The 15,427-nt window shown below is 35.4% G+C and overlaps 1 long non-coding RNA gene and 1 pseudogene across 1 annotated transcript; both read left to right on the plus strand.

Moving 5' to 3' along the window:
• Positions 1 to 1,493: 1,493 nt before the first annotated feature.
• LOC139196220 (uncharacterized) lies at positions 1,494 to 3,928 on the plus strand (annotated as a pseudogene).
• A 7,120-nt stretch (positions 3,929 to 11,048) lies between these two features.
• Positions 11,049 to 13,404, plus strand: LOC114822317 (uncharacterized). Its single transcript, XR_011582265.1, has 4 exons — positions 11,049 to 11,425; positions 11,565 to 11,656; positions 12,075 to 12,212; positions 12,774 to 13,404. It is a non-coding gene; the product is annotated as an uncharacterized lncRNA (long non-coding RNA).
• The last annotated feature ends 2,023 nt before the right edge of the window (positions 13,405 to 15,427 follow it).

Below are 15,427 nucleotides of genomic sequence, written 5' to 3' on the forward strand. Positions count from 1 at the left end.
TCATGTATTACATAAATTTTACACGTAGCGTGTGACTCAACGAAAATTGAAATGAGTTGGAAAAGTCATCAAATAGGACACGTGTCAACGCCTGGCAGAAACGACTTATTTCATCTGGAATATTATATTCAAAATTAGGCCTTGGAAAATTCTATAAATACAAGCCCAATTTCATTCATTTAGGGACGAATTCATATTACACCTTGAAGCTCTGAAGCTTTGAAACTCCGAAGCTCTAAAGCATCCAGGTTCCCGAAGAATCAAGAAAGCCTTCTTCGTTCTTCGTTCATCGTTCTTTCAAGATCAAGCCCCGACGGCCCTTGAAGAAAGTGTTCTTCGTTCATCGTTCACCCAAGATCAAGCCCCAACGGCCCTTTGGATCAACGAACGTCGACAAATCCATACATCCAACCGTTCTTCAAGATCAAGCCCAAAAGCCCTTGAAGCCCTTGAAGACCCGTTCATCACTGTTCTTCAAGATCAAGCCCAAAAGCCCTTGAAGACCCGTTCATCACTGTTCTTCAAGATCAAGCCCAAAAGCCCTTGGAGATCCGTTCATCACTGTTCTTCAAAGATCAAGCCCAAAAGCCCATTTGAAGATCCGCTCAAAGCCACCTTCAAGATCAAGTCCACGGCCCTTGAAGAACGTTCATCCTTAGATCAAGCCCAACGGCCCTTTGGATCAATCACACATCCACAAATACACACCTTACGGAGATCGAATCAGAGGATCAAAATAGAGAGAGATTGTAACCCAAAACCATCAAATACAAATATTTGTTTGTGCACGTTGTTCTTGTCTCTTTCGTTTCAGGAATTTTCTGTGTTTACAGTTGTATCTAGTTTATTTCTTTTCTTTGTATCTATCCCCTAAAAAATGCTCCAATTCCTTTCACTATTGGATGAACTTGTAGTAAATCTATCATTTGCAAATTAGGTACACCATTTCCATAAGTATACCACCATGAAACCAAAAAAGAAAAAAGCACACAATTAATAAAAAAAATATATAAAATATATAAATAAATAAAAACCGCCTAGGCTCCTAGGCCCCGCCGCCTAGCTCTCCGCCTAGGAGCCGCCTAGCCCACCTAGCTTCCAGCCAATTTTTCCAAATGCCTTGACCAAAATCAGGGCGGGGCTCCACCACCCAGCACCTAGGCGCCGCCTAGGCCGATTTTTAGAACAGTGCTTACGATATACATCATAAGCAACCATGCTTACAAACTTCAGCACTCTTAGAAACAACATGCACTAATCTACAACGGTTTTTAATCTTACTCGAGGCCCCAAATACACTTGTGTGTCACATGCAATTTAATTACGATGTATTTGGATTGCACATTTCAAATCCTATGATGCACAAGTGTGAATGTTTTAGATTGATGAATTTTACTCATCTAACGAGATACAAACTTGTTTCGTTCCAAGTGAGTAATTAAGTAAAAATAGTACTCATGTGACTAGGAGGCGGCAAGGATGTGAGACTAGGGATGGGCAACGATTATGGCGGGCGGGTAACCGTGATTATTTACCCATAACTGTTTAAGCTTTTACCCGTATAACCGTTTACCCCGTTGGGTATTTACATAAATGAGTATACCCATACCCAAAGCGTTTATAAACGGTTAACCATACCCATTTACCCATAACCGCATACCCATTTAACCATAACCGCGTACCCATTTACCCATTTTTAACCCGTTTACTCTTCTTTTTTCACTCGTCTACCTATTTTTTTAACAACTTGAAAATTAAAAAGAAATTTGTCATAATTTTCTTTTTCTAACAATTAAATACCGTTATAAATACATTTAACATGAATTTTTGTATATATGGCAATATTATTTATGAATATATGCGATGTCTCCCAATTATTTGACGGTCAATCTATTACAAGAATCATGCATGGTTGTAGGTTTTTGGGTCAAATACTTATTGAAAACTCGAGGCCAATTAAATATATATACATATATATATATATATATATAATATAGGTACGCATCAGTCGATAATAACATATTTCTAAAAGCTCAAGGTAATCATTATTTTGAATTGGCCAAAGCTCCAAAAGACTCCAAAACAAAAAATGTCGAACACTCTAATGTTTTAGCACATTCAATTACATATATTAAACATTGACCCATTCTATCAACTATATTTTTCTCTCAAGTGAGGCATATATATATATATATATATTATATGGCCCTTATGTCTCGGGATACTAAACTTAGCTAGAAACTTATTACTTTTTTTCTTTTAGTTTTATATATATTAAAATAAATAGTTAAATGGATACCCGTTTATAACCATGGATAATACCCATAACTGCCTATTTAAATTTCACGGGTAAACGGTTATACTCATAACCGTTTATTTATCTAAACGGTTATCCTTAACTGTAATCATCAAATTTAAATGGACGGATAACCACGGTTATCCATAACCAATGGGTATTTCCCATCCCTATGTGAGACATCTCGTATGTATGCAATGGCTAAACTTACTTACAAAACTAAACCAAACGTCGTCGTCTGTTATCTGTGTTAGGGCCAAAAGCGTGGTCGTTTTGATTAGAACATTTCCAGGGCAAAAAGCAGAGGAGAAAGATTGAAATTCTAAGACCGTCTCCAATGGTAACTTATAACCTAAATTTTTCCCTTTCCCCCCCCCTAAATCCACTCCAACCCAAAACCTAAACCAAACATAAAACCTAAAACTTAAAATGAAGGCAAATATAAGTCACAAATTTAGCCCACAAAAGCTGCTAGGACCCACGGATGAGAGTGAAAAGTAGACCTTGTCCTGTAGTCAACAACTACTTTTCTTCATTGGGTGGTGGTGGTAATTAGACCGTTGGTTAATCCAACGGTCCACATTCAATTTTGTTTTTTGTTTTATATTTATATATTTATTGAATCAAACGACTCAAATCGAATATAATCAAATCTAATGGTAAAAAAAAAGATCTAACGGTTTAAATATAAATCCAATGGCTAGAATAATCTTAAAATTTATCGGAATTTAAATATTTTTTTCCAACAGCTAGAATAATTTTTTTTAAGTTTATGTGTTTATCATGATTTTCATGTATTGATTTAGTGATTTTTCAAAATTTATCGGAATTTAAATATTTTTAGGTTAAAATGTTCATAAAATTAATTTAGGATAGTCTACATAATTTATTTTTTTTTAAAAGTTAATTTAAAAAAAAATTAGCCTTAATTAATTTTTTGATAATCTAGGCTAAAATTTTAGGTCAAAAGGGTTGGAGTAGAAAAACTGTTACTAGGCTAAAATCTAAATTTTCTGGGCTAAATATTTTTAAGTTTTAGGTCTATAGCGAGGTCACGCTCGCACTCCGGAGCGGCCTCCGCGGCGTTCCGTCGAGTTCTTGTTCCTCCGCGTCGGCGGCCTCCTCAAGTTCCTCCGATCGGTCGTCGAGTTCAATTCCACCATCAACCTCTTCTCTCAGACGCAATCGCTCCCCGAGCTTCAAGGTAACCAGAAAATTACAAAATTTTAGTTTCTGCTTAATTTTTTGTTTAATTTTTGGATTGTTGAAATTGATTTAATTATCGCTTTACAGTGGTGCCCATTCTGTTTCGGCACTCGCTGAAAGATTCGGACGATGAGATCGTGCGGAATTTGGATCACATATTCGGTGTCGAGCCGCTGAAGGTCACGAGCTCTTCAACCGATTCCGGGGTCTCGCTTGCGCTTGGGGTTTTGGAGGGTTGCTGCCTGCTTCATCCAGACAGCGCGGTTTTGGGTCATCAGCACAAGGCCATTCAGGTACTCAATGTAGCTAAATAGCTCAACCAAAATCTATGGAGGTTGGATTACTGAGATGAGAATGCAGTTTTTTGTAATTGGGTTTTTGTATGTTTTGATGAATATATTACCGACTCGCGGCGTGATTGAGCAAGCAGGTTGTTTGGATGCATTGATTGCTATTTTGTTGGATTCATCAGCTAATCAAATGGTAAAGCTTCAAACTTCAGTTTCGCGTCAAATTTATTGTGATTGGTTTCAGAGCGGTGATAGGTTTTTTATGATTGGATTGTTTTCTTGTGTGTAATGTGTAGGATTTTGAGGCTTTTCATGGTATTGAGGAAGTTGAGGAGCTCATAAGTAGACCTGCCAGTTTCTGATGCGATACTTGACACAAAACGAAAATAACAAGTTTCGGATCAATACGATAACTTATCGGGTCACTATCGGATGATCCGTTAAGAACCCGTTAATAACTAATTCTTAACGGATATACACGCGGGTAACACATGTCGACCTGTTAAGAAAAAAATTATTTTGATAATTTTAAAGTTTAATTACTAAACGATTTATTATAAAATACAATAGTCATATTAATATATACAATATATTCTATATTAAATATATAGTTTTGTATTATTATTCTATATAAGTTTAAAAAAAAAAGTTTTAGTCATTATTTATTTTTATTATGAGAGTTCCTTAATATCATTATTAGGATAAATTTTACTTAACATGTTGTTGTCCAAAATTAAAATAAACTAATATAGTATTTGTATAGGCAATAACTAAGAAGACATACATACAAGTATGAAAAATGTGAAAGAATATATAAACACTCGTGATTCATCATTATTCATCCACGAGTAGATAATGGTTACACTTACATTCTTGTTTAGATTTTTAAAATCCTCTAAACCTTCATGAATAATGTTTTTTATTTGAGGGAAAAATTAATAATATTTATTGTAGAAGTGTAATAAATGTAAAAAAAATATACACTCATAGTGACAAACTTTACAACTTCCAACACTATAATTCATAAACCTTAAATTTATATTTAACCGTTGATTGCCATTTACGCTTTATTCTTCTTATTGAATTTCATTTTTTAAATTTTCATTTTTGAAAACATGATCATCTAGTTGATATAAGAAGATGAATGGTTCAGATCTTTAATATCATGTTTCGATATTTACAATTAACTTAAATATAAGTCGATGTCATATAGTTTGTAAAAACTTTATAAACATCAAGCAATATTTTCACTAACCGTAAAACTCTGAATATAATATCAACAATCCAAACCGTTCATCTTCCTGCATCCTCTAATAGATCAAGTTTTCAAAAAAGAAAATATGAAAAAACAAAATTTGAAAAAACAAAATTTGATGAGAACAATGAAATGTAAATATAAACAACAATCAACGATTAAATTTTGATCTATGATTTATATGATTATAGTGGCGAATTTCGAAGTTAAGCTCTTCATGAAAGTTGTAAAGCTTATCATTACGAGCGTTCATATATATTTTTTCTATATTTGTTTACACTTCTACATTAATTAAAAAAAATTAAAGACTTTAGGTAAGTGAAAATATACTTAAAAGAAAAATGTGTTTTTATGTTTTTGATGTGACAATATGGTATGTATATACTTATTTAATATTATGTTTTTTATTTGATTATTTATTGGTTTAAAATATATTTTCTTTAACGGGTAACGGGTCGGGTCATATTAATTATTAATATTATCGGGTCGATTTCAGGTCGTGTCATTTTACCCGTTTATTTTAACGGGTGTTACACGACACGACCCGTTAAGATATCGAGTATGACACGAAAACGACACGAACACGGAAAACACGACACGAATGTCAGGTCTACTCATCTCAGGTTTTGATTTATTTCTCTTTGCTTGCTTGATTCTCGTTGTCGTGAGTTGTGATTTGAAGCTCTATCGCATAGTGTAGTTTTCAAAGGGTAAAGTCTTTTGAATGAGTATTCCTCTTGATAAATTCTGGGGTAAATGTTAAGGTTTTGGCAAAAATTTGTTTGTGGTAGCCACACAGCAACTGTGTGAGCTACCACTTCTTCAAAATCATCATTATTACGATCCATGCCATTTTTGGTTTGTTCATCGGACGATTCTTAATAGAATCCCATCTTTCCTTATTGGATTTTTATCACAAATGGTCCATGAAATTGACCTATCCCACCAAGATGGTTCCTGAAATTGAAAATCAATCAATGTAGTCCCTGAAAATTAGTGTCGCAAATCAATGTGATCCTTCCGTTACAATTCCGTCAAAATTTCTGTTATGTGCTGACGTGGCACATAACTGGTCCCACAAGTCTAATTAAATATTAGTATATGAATTAAAATGTTTAAATAATAATTTTTTTAAAGTTTTATATAATTAAAAATGAAAAAAAAAACAAAAAAAATACAAGAAGATGAACAGTTCAGCAATGGAGGACGCGTGTCTTCAACCCATCAACGTCATCAAGTCCCAGTTCTAGCTCGACTAGACCTGCACCTACAAGGGAACGTTTAATGTGCGACGGGGTGGGATGGGCTGTCGAGGTTGCTTGGGTGGGAGCTTAAGAGGGGAAGAAGAGATGAACAGTACATCTTCTTCTTTTTTTCCTTTTTTTATATTTTTAAGTTTCTAATTATATAAAACTAAAACTTGTTTTTTATTCTTTAAACATTTTTAATCCAACGAAATGGGCAAAGGAACAGGAAGTTTCTGAAAGAGGAGGAACAAGACCCACACTCTCCGTGTGCGGTGTGGCCGCCGCAGCTTCCATCTCCAGAAGAGTTGCTACTCCGCCTGCGCCGAAAGACTACCGGAACTGGGCAGATGAGGTACCTGAGGAATGTGCCGAGGAGGTACCTGGGGCGGTTGCTCGGGTGGGAGGCGAAGAAGAAGATGAACAGTTCATCTTCTTGTTTTTTTTTCATTTTTAATTATATAAAAAAAATTAAATTTAAACATTTTAATTCATATAGTAATATTTAATTAGAATTGTGGGATCAGTTATGTGCCACGTCAACACATAACATAAATTTTGACGAAATTGTAACGGAAGGACCACATTGATTTGCGACACTAATTTTCAAGGATTACATTTATTGATTTTCAATTTCAGGGACCATCTTGATGGAGTATATCAATTTCAGGGACTATTTGAAATAAAAACCCTTACTTATTTTCTGTGTTTTTAGTTAAGCTATGTCCTGTTGCATTTTCATGTTTGTGAATTGAGTAACGAGGTCATCTGCTAGGAATGAATTAGACTTGAGGATTCTGAACACTGTTGTGCCTGAAAAATTTGGAAGAATGACCAAAATTTAGATCTTATATAAAATTATAATTAATGATAATAATAATCAAAATTTGATATAAAAGTACTTATATACCCTTAGTCCTTAATGACCACCACTCCCAAATCTCACGACTTCACCATCAATCCAAAGGCCGCTGTCGTTTCCACCCTTCCACCACCCCCCCCCCCTTGAAATACCCAGATCCCCATTTCAAAGGGTAAAGTCTTTTGAATGAGTAGTCCTCTTGATAAATTCTGAGGGTAAATGTCAAAGTTTTGGCAAAAATAGGTTTGTGGTAGCCACACAGTTGCTGTGTGAGCTACCACTTCTTCAAAATCATCATTATTACGATCAAAGCCATTTTTCGGTTTGTTCATCGGACGATTCTTAAATCTTAATAGAATCCCATCTTTCCTTATTTTCTATGTTTTTAGTTAAGCTATGTCCTGTTGCGCATTTTCATGTTTGTGAATTGAGTAACGAAGTCATCTACTAGGAATGAATTAGACTTGAGGATTCTGAACACTGTTGTGCTTGAGAAATTTGAAAGGATAACCAAAATTTAGACTTCATATAGAATTATGACCACTCTCGTGAATTTATGATAATAATAAATAAAATTTGATATAAAAGTACATACCCTTAGTCCTTAATGACCACCACTCCCAAATCTCACAATTTCACCGTCAATCCAAAGGCCACTGTCATTTCCACTGCTAAACCACCCTTCCGCCACCCCCCCCCTCTGAAATACCCAGATCCCCATTTCCCATCACTTTCCTGCCTATTCTCTTTCTGTTCATCCCCCTTGGGGAGAGGGTACGGAAAATAGATGAAAAGGCTGCTTCTTTTTATATTCAATAAAAATAAGAACTAAAAGGAAAAATCCTTGCTTTCCGTTAATGGCAGAAGATTTGGGATTGGGATGGTGCTTTTTGTTCTGTAATGGATTAACTTTCTCCATCCTCCTTCGACCCCTCACTTCTCAGCTGCAACCAGACTGCTTCAGCTCACAGAATTCTGAGTTCTTACAACACAAAAGTGATAAAAACTTTAAAAAATAACCTTTGTAAAAAACGAAAGGGAACACTTTAAATGTTCGGCCGAGGAAAATTTGTTTTATTTTAGGATAATGTTAGGGAGACCGGACTTTTAAACAAAATTTGCAAACCAAATGATGTGTCACCAATAAGTTAATTCACACTTAATTAATAATTCAATCATCAACAATCAAATCATTTGCTTTACAAAACTTGGTCTCGCTAGTTCCTAGCATTACTCTTTATTTAATTTTGTGTTTTGGTTCTTCTCAAAACCTCATTTAAGGGTATATTAGTACTTTCATATTATTTTTTTGTTATAATTATCATAAACTTAAAAATGTGGCCATAATTCTATATGATGTTCAAATTTTGGTAATTTTTCCAAATCTCCCGGTGTGCCTAGGCTGGATCCATTCTTTGCTAATATAATACACACTGAAGGAAACACACATGTTGCTTTTGATTAGGTTGAAATGTGGAGAGTTCTTGCTGGTGCTCATTGGTCATGTAAATGGGAGGGATAGGCCACCGTTGGCAACTGTACATGAGGACATAAGACGTCTTTTGGGTGAGAAATCTGCTTCCTTGATATGGGCAGCCAGTCAGTTTGGTTCGACTCTTGATCCTGAGCAGAGACTAACTGCACTTCACATCCAAGCTCGTCGCGTGATAGAGTCCTTCGATCTGTACTGAATCTGAACATAGAAAGCACCCTAGGCATTTTGTTTTGTTTTTCTCTGTATTTCAATGAAACACAATCAGCAATTTGTAAGAAAATGGTCCTCTTCAATGAAATGATTGCCTTGACATTTTGTGCTGTATAATTTCAAAATTATACAACATTCTATGGACTATCGTCGCGGTAATTTGATTTTATGCTAAAACCAAGTTAGCTAAAATTCCTCATGCGAGTCTGGAAGCCCTTGCATTAACATTAATCACACAATAAACGAACAGTCTCAAGTGAATAAAATGCTAGGAACTGTTGTCGCTAAAAGACCAAAGATCAATAATAATATTCCAAAAGTATTGTCTTGATCAATGACAGTGATGATTCTTCACTAACAACAATTTAGCATAATTTCTATGCAAATACGTTTAAGTCGGTCAATTATTGTGTCTTCTAATCTAATAATAAGAATAAATTTGTAAAGACCTCAGTCGCAGTGGAATTATTTGAAATACCGGAAACCTCCTCAGAACTTGCCGTCAATAAGCTTGAAGTATCGCATGGAGTATCGCATGCATTTCCACTTGCATTGTGGAAGTTTTGGTTTGTTGGTCCCTGATGTTCTCAACTTGTAATTTACTTTGAAGCATGATTAAGACACTTGACAAACGAAAGTGGAGAAGAATCATCTATTTTGTGGGAGTCATTCATCATTCCTCTTATTCTCCAAAACGACTTTTGACTGTTTGCAACTTGTATGGAAAATAAATGTGAATCTCTCAAGAGAATGTGAATATCTCAAGAGTTGAGGCGTTTTCCGTGTATTTTAGCCTGGTCCAAATAACGGAAATTACGCATTCTGACTGTTTGCAACTTGTTTGGAAAATAAATGTAAATTTGTTCTCTCAAGAGTTGAGACGTTTTTTTGCGTTTTTTTTGCTTGGTCCAAATAACGTGAATTACATGCATATATGTTGTTTTCTAATAATGTGGTTCAAATTCGCCTTTGGCAAGAATCGTACCTAAGGTCTCTTACTTACAAGTGAAGAGGAATATCACTAGACTGTAGTATTAAGTGGCAATAGCTGTTAAGATAGAACAATTTAACCAAATATTCAAATATGTTTGTCAAATTGGCAAGATTAGAAATAGAAAAACTTGGAAGCAATTGTAATTAATAAAAGGTTTGTGCAGATGGCATCTAACAGAACTTGCTTTCTTACAACTGATCAATCCAAATATCGTTAGGCAAAATAGGAAGAAAAATAAACGTAAAACCAAAATGAAATTAAAAATATAACGCAGAGCACCCATCTCAACATGTAAAGACATGATTGCCAAACCAGTTCAATTTCCAAAGCCAACCAAAAGAGAGAAGTAAATTGTATATTCCACATACATATTAACAATTTAGAGAGAGAGAAATTACAATGACAATAACATGAAAGCTTGGAAATTTTAAGAAATACACTTATATGAACCAATTCAATTTGTGCTTTCACAGTTGTTGAATAAAAGAGTAAGTTTAGATCATGCTGAAAATTGTAAATTATTACATCAATGGAGGTTTCATAAGTGGGCCTATGTAAAAAACACCAAAAGAGAGAGAAAATGCCACATTTTATTCTTCACAAAAGAAACAAATCACCAACCTGCAAACTGCAAACTGCAAACCACATTCACATTCCTCCCCATTCTTCAACAGAGCTGTCTCCAAAGGAATAATTCCAGTATTCCACCACCAAGCAGGGATCCATTACAATTTAGAAGCATCAAAACATAGCCATTCACAAACTAAAATGATTAACTTTTCATCATAATTCGAAAGAAAAAAATAAAACGAAAAAAATAGCTAAAAAGAAAAATACTCGAGAGCGTTGATGATTGATCCATGAATTTTCCTTAAAAACTTATGGACTTTCAATCATCACTGTTTCGACCCATATTTAACAGTTGGGCCTTGGACAGGCCCAACGTCTCACTTAACTCATGATTTTGTTGCTGGGTATTTAATATTTATTTTAGCAGAAATGAACAATAAACGGCCCAAAGATTTATAAACACTTTTGACGTGGCATAAATGGGCAGAAAGAGGATTACTCAACCGAGCTTTGCATAGGAAAAGTGCCTACAAAATCTGTAAATCCAAGAGGATCAGTTTGTTTACCTCCACTAGCCCTCACTGGACTGGACTGGATTAATAGTTAGTCCAGTCCCATGTTTGTGAGCAATGACTGCGTTTAATGGAATTATCCGGGACTCGCGTCGACTAAAACCTTCTTCGGTAGAAGGTCTCAGCCAAGAACCCCCAGAACGGGCGGACTGCTAATCCCGTCCTCTCCCTTGTCTTTCGCACCTTCGCCCTCTCGTCTTCTTCTTCCTCGCCTTCTCCTTCCTCGTCGCACCTTTGCCCTCTCGATCGTCTTCAGCTCCCTTGTCGGTTTTCAGCCGCGTACTCTGCGTTCGCTACCAAAGGCCTCCTCAAGTGGGCGGATTAGCACTGCGAGTGAAATATTGTCATCTGTTTGGTTGCTCAGGGCCTCACCGTTAGCGGCTCCAACTCCACATCCAGGCACCGGTCAAATTCGAACTCCCACCATCTCAGTTACGCTTCTCTTCCTCTCTCTCTTCAATCTCTTTCTCTCTCTACTCCCTAAACTCTTTCATCTATAAAATTCTCAAAATTCAACCTGCCTGATGAATTGATTGATGGTAATTTTGATTCAATTTCAAACTTGTGAAGTTGCAGCTCCAAAAAGGGCAGCAACGCCTTGCCCTGCAACTCCAGCTCCATCACCGACCACCTTCTTCAGCCTCCACCAACTTGTTAATCAGGTTTGTGTTAATCAGGTTTGATAAAATAATGTTAATCAAGATTTTATTAATTTTTGGATTAAAATTTGGCACTTGGAGTGGATTATGGAGGTAATTTTTGCTTCTTTGCTCAATGTACTTCAAAGGCGTGTCGTCACTTTAGAAAGATGATCTGGTTTAGTGTTCTGGTCTTGATCTTAATGCATCATGCGTGTGCTGCTATTGCCCCAACTTTTTGAACCTCAACTTGCTTAACTAGTATGCAGTAAGTTTGGTCATAGACTAATGGATTCACAATTCATCTCTTATATATTGCATAAGAATATCTGGGTCGCGTTTTCTGTGAGGTTTTAAACAATCTAGCTTATGTTTATGTCATGCGGAATATATTTTTCTTAATTGAAGCTTGCTGAATGCTTGATTGCGTTGTTGACTGCAGAAGTCGCCGTGTGACCCATGCTTGACACACTGCTGCTTGCACTGGTGGCCCTTGTGCCATGAGCACATGGAGATGAAGGGATAAACCCCAAAGATGTTGGGTTTAGTCACACTACAGTATAGCACTGGTGAATTGAAGGTAAGATGCCTTAAAAATAAGTTATTTGAGTATTATAAAATCATACTTCTTCAGGTTTTTGTTATATGGAAACATTACATATTTATGGCATCAACTTGTGTCCACCAGTGTTCTTTTTCTCAGCCGAGGAAAATTGTTAGAAATTGCAAAACTGTTGGGATCTTTTGCTACCCTGTTTGAGTTCCCACAAATGAATCACATTTTCTTGAATCTTGCTCATTGAGTGTTTGCAGCCAACCCTCTAATTGTCAATCTCTATTTATATTCAAACTTGTACTTCTATTCTTAATACATTCAATTTATCCTCATAAACTATTGCGGGAATTATAGTTCCCAGTGATTGATATTGTGAAACAACTCTGCTGCTGTACTAGTTTTGTTTTCCTTCTCTTTTTTGTTTATAAAGTTAACAATTCTTAAAAAGATACAACCCCTCGTTTAAAGCCACTACTGCTTCTCAATGTCAATCTTGTTTTTTCTAGCGGCCACAATTGGTGAAAGGAAATTTGCAACTGTTGTCCGTGGATTAAATTTTTATTTTTATTTTTTTTCTTGCTGCAGCTGCGGCTCCACTGTTATTAACAGCCGTTAGCGGCGATTGTTAGTCGCTGGGAGAAGGTGAAATCTATTGCTGAGCTACCTCAACTCTCTTCAGAACACAAGGCAGCCAGCAACCACTGAAAGCCAATTGCCGTATACACTCAAAATGTTGCAGAGTGCAGGAAGTTATGGATTTTCTGAGTTCTGAAAGCGAATTGAGAGTGCTGCAAATCAGAAATGATGTTACACGAGGATGTGTCTTCGGGGCCAAGGAAGCGAAGGACAACACATTTTGTTGTGTAGTTATTTTGTAAAGGCTGGTAGTATTGCATTCGTTTATTCTTTTTCCTCATTATTGCAATAAGAAGCCCAAGCTGAAGAGAAATAACAGGTTGAGTGATATGAATTAGGATTTGTTGTTGTAGGTTCTTCTTGGTTGTGTCTCATTTTTTGTCATCCATTTCAAATGAGCCCAAAAAGAAGGGACAAGAAATGGGAGTGTAAAGGAAAACTAGAACAAGAAAGAACACGTTCTAGTTTGGTTTTGTTGTTTCTTTGTTTTAGTTTGTAGTTAGAAGTTGAAATCTGGTTATAAGAATTGTGAGTGTAAAGGATAAGTGGCTTAAATTCACCTGTTATATTTTTTTTGGAATTGTTTCATTGATTTCTCAAATTTTTCCTAAGAATTGCTTATATTTAGCTTTGTACCTCGGTTCAGAATTGCTTAGGTTTCTGCTACTTTGGTGTTGGAATGAAGCAAATAGCATTTAATATTTTTTATACATCATTGGTTTTTTTTTCTCTTCATTATCTTGCTTCTTAGTCTGACATTGCACCAAACGCTTCACTAAATCAGTCCAGCTTAGTCTATTCTAAGCTAGTCCAGCTTAGTCTTAGAAGTTAGTCCAGTTCGAGATAGTCTGGTGTAATAAACATACCCCAAAAGTATTCAAGTGGGACAAACATTACATCAATCACTTGAATGAAAAGGAATGAACTGAGTTTGAATTACTTAATTCTGATGAAGAAAGTTTCTATAAAAGGTATAAAAATAGTAAAGAAAATGTCACTCCACTCAATACAAATTCAGTCATAAAAAAATTATAAATTAAACTCGTCATTCGCGTGCCGAATGTATCACCAAATATCTTTTTAACTGAATAGTTTTTTACTTCCAACTAGAATTCTCCTTTTCAATTGAAATACGTAAGATTGAGGTCCTACCAAGACTCGCAAGGCACCTGACATTCTCGCTCCTTAAAAAAAAATTGAAATCGTTGATTAAACCAACATGGAGAACTCAATCCACAGATGACTCTTCCCTCCATTATCTCATTAGACTGTTCTTTCCCATTTTACCCCTCTTGTCAAGTCTCACTTTTATTTACCAATTGAGCTCCTCATCTACTTTTTGTAGTATATGTATAATGTATTTAGTATTTGACGAGTTCCTTTCAAATAGTTTTTTTTTTTTTTTTTTTTTTTTTTTTTTTTTTTCCAACCATATCAGAATGACAGAATGGGGTGGTGGATTCTCGAAACTAGCTGTAGTGAATGTTGATACCAAAGTCTAAGCATTGAGGTAAAACATCACTTACAAAGCCACAACTTATATGAAATGGGTTAAAAGTCACGCAGCGTCTTGATCTATGAAACGAATGACATGTGTTGAAAAAAATTACTTGTCATTCTTTTGTGGAAAGAGACGTCATGATGGTAATGAACTCGTTCCATGTATTAGAGTACTAGATTTTCATCACCACATACATCAATTTCCTCGTCACAATCTTCAACATTTGAGTTTAAATCAGCAGTCCACAGATGAGATTGACCAAGCTTCTGCTTCATTGCAAGTTTTCCCTTTCAGTTTCAGAAAGAGTTGTCATTTTGGTTAAGTGAATGACGATAGGAACATGACTGAGGGCATTGAAGTTTAAAGCGGTAAAATAGGAAAGAGATGACCGATGAGATAATGGAGGGAAAAGTCATTCGTTGTTTGAGTTCTCCATGTTGATTTAATAAACAATTTCTATATATTTTTTATTTTTTTTTATTTTTAAAGAAGTTGTTCCGAGCTAGAATTGATGATGGGATAAAAATACCAAATGCCTAGCGAGTCTTGTAAGCAATTATCATAGCCTCAAACTCATAATTTGGATCGTAATCTTTGGATTGAGGTCGGTGGTAGACTAAGATAACTTAGTGGTTAACTCACTCAATAAATTGTTAATTTTCTACGCCCCTCATATGAAGTCATGATAGAGAGCTCAGTGGTTGACTCCCCCAATAAATTGTTCATTTTCTATGCCCCATATAAAGTCATGATTGCTATATATATTTAGTCTTTGTAGTGTGTTGATCTTTGGTCTTTGTAAAGTTATTACTCTAGTTTTTCCAAGGAATATAAAGTAAGACACTCTCAAGTTTGAAATACATGCAATAATGCATAACACCATTCACTTTGTTTTTTCTTTAGTCTATAACAATATTAGTTCACTCCGATTCAGCACATTACAGATTCCGAACCTATATCAAAAGAACAAAAAACTAAGATACATGAATTTTCTTTTCCTTTTTCCTACTTACATAAAACCAGCATGCATAGTCTTGTTGCATAGCCAACTGGGCATACGCCTCTTTGTGGATTGCAAGATTTGAAAGATTAAATACAATTA

This window comes from Malus domestica, chromosome 01 (assembly GCF_042453785.1).
Source record: "Malus domestica chromosome 01, GDT2T_hap1".
Taxonomy (NCBI): Eukaryota; Viridiplantae; Streptophyta; class Magnoliopsida; order Rosales; family Rosaceae; genus Malus; species Malus domestica.